The following is an 11,442-nucleotide window of genomic DNA, read 5'->3' on the forward strand; positions in this document are numbered from 1 at the left end:
GCTACAAAATAGTTGCTGCTGTCATTTCCCTCCTTGTAGTTAAAGCTAGCCAACTTGACACATGGAGCAAATCATTAAGAGGTTATATGGCATAAATTTAAGAAAGAGAAAATAAGATTCCATGTTCCTAAGTTTACTGTGAAGACCACCAACAGACTGAAAACCCTGAGTTATACATTCTGTGACTCAATACATTGAGGTAATCCAAGTGTCCACACAGAGATGAGATCAGCCCCGGGTGCATGGAGGGTACTGGAGGCTCAGCCCTGCACTCAAGAGTGGGAAGCCTTTGAGACCTTCGTTCATGGACTGGACCCTGCAGACATTCTCTGCTGAGATTCAGTGGCTTCCTGGTGGGGCTCTGGTATTCCATCACAAGGTCTGATGACTATGTGTATCAGGAAAGAGTTGGGGCAAGGAGAGAAAGGAAAAAGGGTAACTTCTAATTTAATTTCAACAACTTTTTGCAACACATAATTTACTCATCACAACAGTCAACTTTAGGCAGATGAAGTCTAGAGCCCTGGAAATCAGGAGCTCTCAATTCTAGACCTATTTCTGTCTACTGTGGCCTTATTAATGAAACAACTTATTTTCCTACACGAATTTCAAACCATGAAACAAATATGAGAATGTAAGACCCTTTAGAGTTGACATTTTGTAGGATCTAAAAGTCCTAACCAAGCCAGAAGCGGGATTAGAGATGGGTGTGGGCATTAGAGATGTGTGTATGGGCAAGAACAATATATGATGTGGACAAAGAGCACTCGAACCAATTTTGTACACTTCCTCATTTTCCACTGCATCCCCTTTCAATACAAAAGCCTCTTTTTCGGACCTGAGAGTCTGTTTCCATTCTAGCATCTGAAACCTTCCTCTACAACAAAGATTTCTATTGATTTACCATTCTAATTTTGAGAACCAGTAAGAGACTGTCTTCCTCATCTGGGTTTCATAACTCATGACAAAATTTTCATACAGGAGTTGGGGATCTATTTCTGCTTTCTCAATATGCATAGAAACCTGAATTTATTTTACTTTGGAAATGTTAATTTTTTAATGAAAATTCAATAAATTCTATTATAGCATATTATTCAAAATTCAACAGTTATAATTCCATTGAAATTGTAATTGCTACTTTGTTTTATTTGCTCACATGGAGAAACCTGTGCACAATTTTATCCATGCTAATGAAAATGCATTAATTTAATAATAAATTATATTTTGCTTTGTGAACTCTGAATGTCCAAGACTTTTAAAAAATCTTTTAAATTTCTTTCTTTGAAATCCCCGTTTATTAGATATTCTTCTGGAAACCCCAGTCATATTCTCTTCAAACCCCTTATTTATTTCTGTTAAGATAAATATGTTAGAATAAGGAAGGGAACAATGTACTCCATGGGCTTTGATGTACCACATACTTTGCTATTTCCCTAAACACACCTTCCATAATCCCAACAGGAAATGTAGAATATGTATCCCATTGTCCCAACTTCATATACGAACACATGAAGGGTAAGCAATCTCTTTTCTGTCCTGTTTCTTGTAGGGGAGGGAGTCAGGAATCAGTCTCATGTCACCAACTCCATAAATCCTCAAATATTTCAATGTATTGCCTTATCTAGAACCACAGAAACATGTAGAATTCCTTTTGTGTTTGTCCATCTGATTTTCAGCCTACATTTCGAGGTTTATTTATCTCATGAATAAAGCATTCAGTTGTTGAACACTTTAACATGATAGAAGCCTGTAAAAATCAGAATCAAATAACACAACAATTCAACATGTCTTCCTTTATGCTACCATAGCTTTTATGCTACAAGTGTTATGCCTTTAAATGTAAGAATGTATTAAATTTATTATTATAAAATAAATCAGAATCAAATAGATTATATTCCTTAAGGAAATAATGAAGGCAGCAATTGCAAACAGTACCATAGATGTTCGATTTGAAAGACTTTTTTTTCTTTTCTTATTTATTTTCTTAGAGACATGGTCTGGCTGTGTCACCCAGGCTATAGTGCAGTGGGTGGCTCCTAGCTCACAACAGCCTCAACTTCCTGGGGTCAAGCCATCCTCCATCTCTGCCTCCTGAGTAGAAAGAACAACTGGCAGGAACTACCATTCTGTTTTTTTGTTTTTGTTTTTGTTTTTGTTTATTTTTATTTATTTCTATTTTTTGTAGAGACATGGCCTTCCTATGCCACCCAGGCTGGTCTCCAACTCCTAGATTCAAAACATCTTCCTGCCTTTACCTCCCAAAGCAGTGGGATTACAGCTGTAATCCAACATTTCCGGCCTCAAAACATTTTCATAGCAGATTTAACAGAACATTTTCTTCTATGCTAATGTCTAAATTCAGTAGGCAGAAGATTAATGTCCTTTTTTCTTCCCATATCTGACTTAGTACCCCTTTCTTACACAGCCTACTGCCAAATTTGAATGCTTGTTTTCAATTTAACTGTTATGTTTCATAGCACAGAATAGTGTAATGAGTAATGTGAAGTAGAGTTCCCATCTTATTTCCTAGCCTGTGCCAATCTAACCGTAGATATTCTAAAATGGCTCATGATCTTACCCGTTTCCCTCCATTGGATTCCAGGTTATGAACTAATGAGTGTTGGGTTTAAAAAGTTTCAGGAATAGAGCAGAAAGTAAGACTAGCGCCTCTTATGGTTCTACCTACTCTAGAACCACTATTTTCACAGGAACTCTTATCGCAATGCTAGGCTCACACTGATTTCTCATCTGAACATGCTTGGAAATAAATATGTTAGCTCTTTCCCCTGATTTTAATTAAAACAAAATAAATCCCCACTCTACAGAAGCAGCCATCAAATATTTGCTTACACAAGCAATCACATCTATAGTTCTCATAATAGGTGTTCTCTTCAATAATCTGTTCTCTGGGCAATGAACAATAATAAACATTATTAATCAGTTTTCTTCCTTAATAATGATAATGGCCCTAGTGATAAAACTAGGAGTAACTCCTTTCACTTTTGAGTCCTAGAGGTAACTCAGGGAACCTCCCTAATGTCTGGTATACTTCTCCTCACATGACAAAAACTAGCCCCTCTCTCAATTATGTTTCAAATTTCTCCATCAATAAACCCGAACATCCTCCTATCTATCACATTCCTATCCATTATAGTGGGCCATTGGGGAGGACTTAAACACAACTACAAAAAATTCTAGCCTACTCCTCAATTACTCACATAGGTTGAATAATAGCGGTGTTAATTTGTAATCCAAATATTACTATACTAAACCTGATTACTTAATTTAATAATTACAGCATTTCTAGCACTCAAACTGAATATCAGCACCACTTCCCTGTCACTGTCTCATGCCTGAAAGAAATGAACATGATTAACACCCATAATCCCACTAATTCTACTATCCCTAGGAAGTTTACCTCCATTAACAGGTTTCCAGCCTAATGACTAATTATTCAAGAATCTACAAAAAACAATAGTCTTATTGCCCCAACCATTATTGCTATTATAACTCTACTCAACCTATACTTTTATATATGCTTAATTTATTCCATCTCAGTGACAATATTCCCCACATTGAATAACATGAAAATAAAATGACAGTGGAAAAAAGCAAAACCCACGCTACTCCTCCCTCCACTTACCATTTTTTCCATCCTCCTCTTACCCATGTCTCCATTAATACTAAATATCATCTAGAAATTTAGTTTAAATAAGACCAAGAGCCTTCAAAGCCCTAACTAAATAAATTACGCTCAATTTCTGTAACAGATCTAAGGACTGCAAGACTCTATTCTGCATCAATTGAACGCAAATCAACCACTTGAATTAAACTAAGCCCTTACTAGATTGGTAGAATTCAAACCCACGAAAATTTATTTATCAGCTAAACTCCTTAAGCAACTGGCTTCAACCCACTTTTCCCACTGGGGGAAAAAGGCGGGAGAAGCCCAGGCAGGATTGAAGCTGCTCCTTTGAATTTGCAATTCAACATGAGAAATCACCTTAGGGCTGGTAAAAAGAAGTCTTGACTTGTGTCTTTCGATTTATAGTCTAATGCTTACTAAGCCATTTTACAACCCCCGCCCCCCTCCAACGCGCGCGCACACACACACACACACACACATGTTCATCAATCCTTGATTGTTTTCAACTAACCACAAGGATATGGGAACATGATATCTACTATTTGGTGCATGAGCAGCGATAGTGGGCACCGCGGTAAGCCTTCTAATTCGAGCAGAATTAGGCCAACCAGGAACTCTGCTAGGAGATGATCAGATCTATAATGTTGTTGTTACCTCCCACGCATTCATTATAACCATTTATAGTTATAATTCATTTATAGTTAAACCAATTATAATTGGAGGCTTCCGCAACTGACCAGTCCCTCTGATAATTAGTGCACCCGATATGGCATTTCCCTGCATAAATAATATAAGCTTCCGACTTCTCCCACCCTCCTTCCTACTGCTACTTGCATCCTCAGCAGTAGAAGCCAGCGCTGCAACCGGCTGAGCAGTTTATCTCCCTTTAGCAGGAAGCCTGACACATGCAGGGGCCTCTGTGGATCTTACCATCTTCTCACTCCACTTGGCAGGTAGGTGTTTCTTCTATTCGAGGGGCCATTAACTTTATTACCACAATACTTAACATAAAACCCCCAGCCATATCCCAGTATCAAACACCCCTCTTCGTCTGATGAGTTCTCATTAAGGCAGTCCTTCTCCTCCTTTCTCTCCCAGTCCTAGCCGCCAGCATTACCATACTATTAACTGACTGTAACTTTAACATTACTTTTTTTAACCCCGCTGGCATGGGTGGCCCTATCTTATATCAACATTTATTCTGATTCTTTGGTCACCCTGAAGTTTATATCCTTATCCTACCAAGCTTCGGGATAATCTCCCATATCATAATGCATTACTCTGGAAAAAAAGAAGCCCTTTGAGTATGTGGGCATAATATGAGCCATGATATCAATTAGCTTCCTAGAGTTTATTATATGGGCCCATCACATATTTACAGTAGGAACAGACGTAGACGCACGAGCATGTTTCACCTCCGCCACTGTAATTATTGCTATCTCTACTGGCGTCAGAAGTCTTTAGCCGGTTAGCTACACTGCACTGCGGTAACATCACATGATCTCCTGCAATACTCTGAGCCTTAGGATTCATTTTCTTTTTCACAATAGGGGGTCTAACCAGCATTGTACTACCTAATTCATCACTAGATATTGTCTGACATGATACATATTACTTTGTAGCCCATTTCTACTATATCTTATCAATAGGAGCAGTATTCGCCATCATAGGAGGCTTTGTCCGCTGATTCTCCTTATTTTCACGTTACAGACTTAATCAAGCCTATGCTAAAATCCACTTCACCATTATATTTATAGGTATAATTTTTTTTAATTTATTTTTTATTATTATTATTCTTTAAGTTCTAGGGTACATGTGCATAACGTGCAGGTTTGTTACATATATATACTTGTGCCATGTATAAATTTAACCATTTTCCCGAAGCACTTCTTTGGCCTATCTGATATACCTCGACTTTACTCTGATTGGCCTATCCGATAGACCTCGACGTTACTCTGATTACCCAGATTCCTTCACCACATGAAATATTCTCTCATCCGTAGGCTCATTTATTTCAATAACAGCAGTTATATAAACAGTCTTTATAATCCGAGAAGCTTTTGCTTCTAAACGAAAAGTTCTAACAATTGAATAATCAACTCCTAATTTAGAATGACTTTACAGCTGTCCACCACATGGACCACACATTCAAAGAACCAATCTACGTTAAACTCTAGACAAAAAGGGAAGGAATCAAACTTCCAAAAACTGGTTTCCAGCCAGTCCCATAACCTCTATGACTTTCTGCATAAGATAGTAGTTAAATCCTTACATAACTTTGTCAAAGTTAAATTATAGGTTAGATTTTGTATGATTTAATGGCTCATCCAGTTCTATTAGGCCTTCAAGATGCTACTTCCCCTATTATAGAAGAATTACTTTCCATGACCACGCTCTTATAATTATTGTCCTAATTAGTTTCCTTGTTCCATATATTATTTCCCTAATACTCACAACAAAATTAACTCACACTAACAACATAGATGCCCAAGAAATTGAAACTGTCTGCCATTATCTTGATCTTAATTGCCCTCCCATCCCTATGTATTCTGTGTCAAACAGATGAGAGATTCTGTATCAAACAGATGAGATTAACACTTCTTTTACTGTCAAAGCAAATGGCCACCAATGATATTGATGCTATGAATATACAGACTGTGAATAATTAGCCTTCGATTCTTATTATAGTCCCAACAACAGACCTAAAGCCAGGAGAACTTCGACTCCTAGAAGTTGATAACTGAACAATCCTACCAATAGAAATTCCCGACTGTATATCAGTCTCCTCCGGATACATCCCGCATTCATGAACCATCCCCTCATTTGGCTTCAAAATGCAATTCCCGGACACCTACATCAAACTACCTTGACCGCTACTCTAACAGGCCTTTACTATGGATCGTGCTAAGAAATTTGTGGATCAAAACACAATTTTATACCAACTGTCCTAGAACTAACCTCCTTAAAATACTTTGAAACCTGATCCACATCCACACTATAACATCACTGTCAAGCTACTTAGCATTAACCTTTTAAGTTAAAGACTGAGAGGACCTACACCTTTCTGTAGTGAATGCCTCAGCTAGACACTGCCACATGATCTACTGTTATTCTCTCAATAATCATAACTTTAATCTTCTTTATTCAGCTAAAGCTATCAAATTACATTTACTATACACCTCCTGTACCACATATAATCAAGGCACAAAAACATAAAACCCCCTGATAATAAAAATGAATGAAAATCTATTTACCTCTTTTACTACCCCCACAATTCTAGGTCTACCAGCAGTAATATTAATCATTTTATTTCCCACTATATTATTTTCACCCTCCAATTATCTAATTAATAATCGATCAATTTCCATTCCACAATGATTAGTTCATCTTGTACTAAAACAGAGGATAATTACACATAACATTGGAGAACAAACCTGATCTCTTATATTGATGTCCCAAAATCTCTTTATTGTCTCAACCAATCTACTGAGGCTTCTATGCCATTCATTTACACCAACCCTACCCAATTATCAATGAAGCTAGATATAGATATAGTTATAGCGAACCCATTATGAGCAGGCACAGTAATTACAGGCTTCCGCTTTAAAAAAAAAAAAAAAAAAAAAAAAAAACTCCTTAGCTCACTTTTTACCACAAGGCACACCTATGCTATTTATCCTCATACTAGTAATCATTAAAACCATTATCCTATCCATTCAACCAATGGTATTAGCTGTGCAATTAACAGCCAACATTATAGCTGGCCACCTACTAATACATTCAACTGGAGATGCCACACTAGTACTATCAACTATTAATTTTTGCACAGCTCCAGCCACTCTCATTCTTCTGATCCTATTGACCATTCTCGGACTCACCATAGCCCTTATTCAGGCTTATGTCTTTACACTTCTAGTAAGCCTTTATCTACATGACAACACATAATGACCCATCATATAGTTAAACCCCGCCCGTGACTACTAACAGGAGCTGTTTCATCTCTCCTAACAACATCTGGTCTAACCAGGTGGTTTAACTTTAACTTTCTTATTCTTTTAACCCTAGGCGTATTAACCAACACACTATCAATCATGACACGGTATTATGTGTGAAAGTACATTTCAAGGCCACCATACAACAATAGTCCAAAAAGGACTCTGATATATGGAATAATTCTATTTATTATCTCAGAAATATTCTTCTTTGCTGATTTCTTCTGGGCATTCTACCACTCTAGTCTAGCCCCAATTTCAGAATTAGGAGGACATTGACCCCTAACAGGCATTTTTCCCCTCAACCCCTTAAAAGTTCCCCTCCTAAACACATCCGTATTACTTGCATCAGGAGTCTCAGTTTCTTCAGCTCACCACAGTCTAATAGAAGGTAATTGAAAGCAGATAATTCAGGCACTATTCATCACAATTACCTTAGGAATTTACTTTACCCTACTACAAATCATCTCAGAATGCTTCAAAGCCCCATTTCCTATTTCTGATGGAATCTGTGGCTCAAAATTCTTTATAGCCACAGGCTTTCATGGACTTCACGTTATTATTGAGTCAACATGTCTTACTATCTGCCTCCTCCACCAATTAAAATTCCACTTTACATCCAAACACCACTTTGGCTTTGAAGCCACCACCTGGTATTGACATTTCCTAGATGTAGTATGGCTGTTTTTATATATCTTTATCTACTGATGAGGATCCTACTCTCTTAGTATAATCAGTACATTGACTTCCAATCAGATTTGATAATATCTGAAAGAGAGTAATTAACCTGACACTAGCCCTAGTAACCGACACACTACTGGCCCTATGACTACTTATAATTATATTCTGACTCCCACAACTTAAAATTTATATAGAAAAAATCCAGCCCCTATGAATGTGGATTTTACCCAATAACCTCCTCCTGCCTCTGCTTTTCCATGAAATTTTTCCTGGTAGCCATCACTTTTCTCCTCTTTGATCTAGCATCCATAATACCCATCATCCTCCAAGCATTCGCTGCCTGTGAAGCCGCAGTGGGCCTTGCCTTACTAGTTTCAATCTCCAACACATATAGCCTAGATTTTGTACAAAATATAAATTTACTTCAATGCTAAAAATTATTATTCCAACAATTATACTGCTACCAATGACATGATTCTCTAAAAATACTTTGATCTGAATTTACATGACTACTTACAGCCTACTCATCAGCCTCGTTACCGTACTATATTTTAACCAGTTTAATGATAATTTATACAACTTCTCATTAATTTTCTTTTCTGACCTGCTGACAACACCCCTTCTAATCTTAACAGCTTGACTACTTCCTCTTATAATCCTGTCAAGCCAATATCACCTGTCCAATGAATCACCACCACGAAAAAAGCTTTATATTGCTATACTGTTTCCCTCAGATTTTTTAAATTATAACATTCACAGTCACACAACTTTATCTACATGACATATAAAGAGAATATTATATATTCTCTTTAAAGCTACACTACTTCCTACCCTAATTATCACCCGCTGAGGCAATCAACCAGAATGCCTCAACACAAACTCTTATTTCTTATTTTATACACTAGTAGGATCTCTTTCCCTACTTATTACACTCATCCATACTTAAAATACATTAGGTACACTAAATATACTAGTAAATATACTTACTGCCCAGGAGCTATTAGCCTCCTGATCCAGTAATCTTATATGACTAGCATGTATAATGGCTTTTATAGTAAAAATACCTTTATATGGACTTCACCTATAACTCCCCCAAACCCATGTAGAACCCCTATTGCCAGCTCAACAATACTTGCAGTGGTACTCCTAAAACTAGGCGGCTACGGCATAGTATGGCTTACTCTTATTCTCAAGCCCCTAACAGAACATATAGAATGCCCCTTTTCACGCTATCCCTATGAGGAATAGTCATGGCAAGCTCTATATGTCTACGAGAAGCGAATTTAAAGTCACTTATCGCCTACTCCTCTATAAGTCACATAGCACTTGTTATTACAGCTGTCCTTTTTCAAACCCCCTGAAGTTTTACAGTTTTATCCTGTAAAACTGATAATTGTTTATGGACTTACTTTATCCTTACTATTCTGCCTAGCAAATTGGAACTACGAGTGAGTCCACAGCCAAATTATATTACTTACCCAAGGTTTTCAAACTCTGCTTCCACTAATAGCGTCTTGATGACTTCTAGCAAATCTCACTGACCTTGCCCTACCCGCTATCATTAATCTAGTAGGAGAACTCTTTGTAACCATGGCTTCATTCTCCTGATCAAATATTACTATTGTGCTTATAGGACTTAATATACTAATTACTCCTTAAGTATGTTGACCGCAACACAATGAGGGAGACTTACATATTATATTAACAGTATTAAACCTTCCTTTACATGAGAAAATACATGGATATTTATACATCTTGCACCTATCTTCCTATTATCCTTATACCCTAAAATTATTATGGGATTTTCATGTTGTAGCTATGGCTTAACGAAAACGTTAGACTGTGAATCTAATAATAGAAGCCTTCAACCTCTTAACTGCCATGAAAGTACGCAAGAACTGCTAACTCATGCACCCATGCCAAACAATATGGCTTTCTCAGTTTTTAAAGAATTGGAGTTATCCATTGGTTTTACGAACCATAAACATCACTGGAACTCCAAATAAAAGTAACAAACATGTATTTTTCCACTACTATCATAGCACTAACTCCCTTAATATTACCAGTTATTACTACCTTAACTAATCCCTGAAAAACGTTCATATCTATATTTTGTAAAAATATCTGCTGCATGCACCTTCATCATTAGCCTCATCCCTACCACAAGGTTGTATATACAGACCAAGATGTCATTATCTCAAACTGACTGAATGACAATTCAAACTCTTAAACTCTAACTAAGCTTCAAACTAGACTACTTCTCCATAATATTTATCTCAGTAGCATTATTCATTACCTGATCTATTGTAGAATTTTCAATATGATATATAAGTTCAGACCCCAACATCAATCAATTTTTCAATATCTACTTATTTTCCTCTTTATGAAATTATTTCTGGTTACTGCCAAAATCTCTTTCAACTATTTATCAGATGAGAAGGTGTAGGAATCATATTGACTTTTGTTTGGTAAATGGTTTGATTGAGATAATTTGATAGCACTTTAGTGAAGTTTGGGACTCGAGTTGGCTCCATGTGATCAGGTAGTGATGAAATCTTCCGGGGGGAAGTGGATGCTTTGATTTAAGCTACATTTTGTTTTGTCCAAGTGCAGCTTCCAGTATCCTTACCATGTTCTGACTTAGCTCCTCTATATGTGCATAGAGAGTTTTTAGTGATAATAGTTTCTAGAGCAATATTTGAGGATGATGGTGAGCAGTCTGTCCATGCTTCATGGTCTTATTCAACTAAGCACTCTGCTCTTGGTTTCCTACTAAATCCTCCTTGGACCTTTAAATTTCCTAAAGGTTGTTGTAAGATTTTCTGGATACAGAAAATGTAGCCCATTTCTTGCCACCTCATGAGCTGCACCTTGACATAACATTTTTATGTAAATACTTGTGCTTACTCCATAACCTTTTTAGAGTTTGCTGAAGATGGTGGTATATAGGCTGGGAGCAAGAGGTGGTGAGGTATATCGGGGTTTATTGATTATAAAACAGGCTCCTCTAGAGAGATATAAAGCACCTCCCAGTCCTTCGAGTTTTAAACTGTTGCTTGTAGTATTCTGGGGAATCGTTTTGTTAATGTAACTATTAGAGTTTAGGGCTAAGCAGAGTGGAGT

This window comes from Macaca mulatta, chromosome 14 (genome assembly GCF_049350105.2).
Source record: "Macaca mulatta isolate MMU2019108-1 chromosome 14, T2T-MMU8v2.0, whole genome shotgun sequence".
Taxonomy (NCBI): domain Eukaryota; kingdom Metazoa; phylum Chordata; class Mammalia; order Primates; family Cercopithecidae; genus Macaca; species Macaca mulatta.